Source organism: Chlorocebus sabaeus, chromosome 7, assembly GCF_047675955.1.
Source record: "Chlorocebus sabaeus isolate Y175 chromosome 7, mChlSab1.0.hap1, whole genome shotgun sequence".
Taxonomy (NCBI): domain Eukaryota; kingdom Metazoa; phylum Chordata; class Mammalia; order Primates; family Cercopithecidae; genus Chlorocebus; species Chlorocebus sabaeus.
This window is the reverse complement of record NC_132910.1, coordinates 2,074,294-2,076,345: the sequence shown is the minus strand read 5'-3', so window position 1 is coordinate 2,076,345 and position 2,052 is coordinate 2,074,294. Positions and strand designations below refer to the sequence as shown.

The following is a 2,052-nucleotide window of genomic DNA, read 5'->3' as shown; positions in this document are numbered from 1 at the left end:
AAGAGCACTACTGATAATGAAGACATAAAATGAAAATGATATACATTTGATGTAGAGAGAAAATTAAAATCAGCCCAAGAATTATGAGTACTTTCAAGAAATTTGGAATCAAAGTAGCAACTAAGACATAATTGAAAAAATAAGGTGAACTAAGAAAAATAATTAAAAGAGATCATTGTTGAGAACTATTCAGCTAAGATTTTTCATAATTTAGATTATCAAGAAGAGAAAATCTTATGTAAAGGTAGAAAAAACTAAGCAGCTTCTGCCGCTCCTGGTGCTGCTTGTGCGCTCGTTTGGTGCGGACCTGGTACCTCTTTTGTGAAGCGGCAGCTGAGGAGACTCCGGCGCTCGCCATGGCCGACGAGAAGCCCAAGGAAGGAGTCAAGACTGAGAACAACGATGATATTAATTTGAAGGTGGCGGGGCAGGATGGTTCTGTGGTGCAGTTTAAGATTAACAGGCATACACCACTTAGTAAACTAATGAAAGCCTATTGTGAACGACAGGGATTGTCAATGAGGCAGATCAGATTCCGATTCCACGGCAACCAATCAATGAAACAGACACACCTGCACAGTTGGAAATAGAGGATGAAGATACAATTGATGTGTTCCAACAGCAGACGGGAGGTGTCTACTGAAAAGGGAACCTGCTTCTTTACTCCAGAACTCGGTTCTTTAAAGACCAAGATTTACATTCTCAATTAGAAAACTGCAATTTGGTTCCACCACATCCTGACTACTACCATATAGTTTTCTCTATTCTTTCATTTCCCCCTTCCCCATTCCTTTATTGTACATAAAGTAACTGGTATATGTGCACAAGCATATTGCATTTTTTTTTAACTAAACAGCCAATGGTATGTTTTAATTGACATCAAGTGGAGACGGGATGGGGAAAAATACTGATTCTGTGAAAATACCCCCTTTCTCCATTAGTGGCATGCTCATTCAGCTCTTATCATTAAGATTCCAGTAAGTTATTTTGCTCTCACTGTTTTAACAAAAACACACAACATAAAAATCCTTGCATATCTTGTTCAATTGGAGAATTTTAATGTTTGTCATTTATCATTGTAAAACCAAGGACAATTTTATAACTTTTTTGTACGTAGCTGTTGCATGTAGGGCAATCTGTCTTTAAGTAGGGATAAATTACTCTAAAACAAAAAAGAATCTTAGATAATTTTCCCTTCAAGTCAAGCATCTTGTTGTTTAAATAAACTTCTTGTTTAAAAAGAGAGAAAAAACTAAGCATATTAACCACTAAGAAATTAAAACCAGGTGGATTCTAATGTCTCTAAAATTATACAGCAGAAAAGTAATGAAACAATGTACATAAAATTTTCAGAGATATAGGCCCAGTAAAAATATCATTCACTTCTGAAAACAGCAGAAAGACATCCTCAGATATACAAGAACTCAAACATAACATCTTTGTACCTTTCTTGAAACTATCTTGTACAACATACTAAAGATATCAAATGTTAATCGAAATTGAGTTAAAAAATGAAAAAGTCAGGTTATATAAATGTAAATGGTGTACCCTGAGAATAGTTTAGCAAAGTTAAATTTAAATAACTGTTGTTAGTTGGAGTAAAAAGTTGAATGCAAACATCAAAAATAATCATTGTAAGAGGAAATATAAAAGGTGGTATATATTTAGTTAAGAATGGTTATCTGAGTTGCAAACCTCAGATTGTATTAATATTAATGAGAACTACAGCTTTTAATTACTGGAGAAGATAAAACTAAAGAAAACAGTCACATTTTATAGGGCAAAGAAAGCACAAAATGAGATGGAGTTAAGATAAAATATTTGAGTGTAGTACAAAAAGTTTAAATTCCTCTATTAATCTAAATAGTCTCAAATTAAATTGAGACAATGTAAATATATGCTGCTTTCAAGAGACCTACCTAAAAGAAAGTGGCATTAAAATGTTTTTAAAAGATAGGCAGAGATTTATCAAACTGAAAACAGACTGCCTGCAACAACGGATCTAATAAAATCAAGAACTAATTGTCTACATTAACACATTTTTACTATTCC

The 2,052-nt window shown here is 33.4% G+C and overlaps 1 pseudogene; it reads left to right on the top strand.

The window, feature by feature from the left end:
* Positions 1-268: 268 nt before the first annotated feature.
* Positions 269-1,227, top strand: LOC103235607 (small ubiquitin-related modifier 2 pseudogene; annotated as a pseudogene).
* The last annotated feature ends 825 nt before the right edge of the window (positions 1,228-2,052 follow it).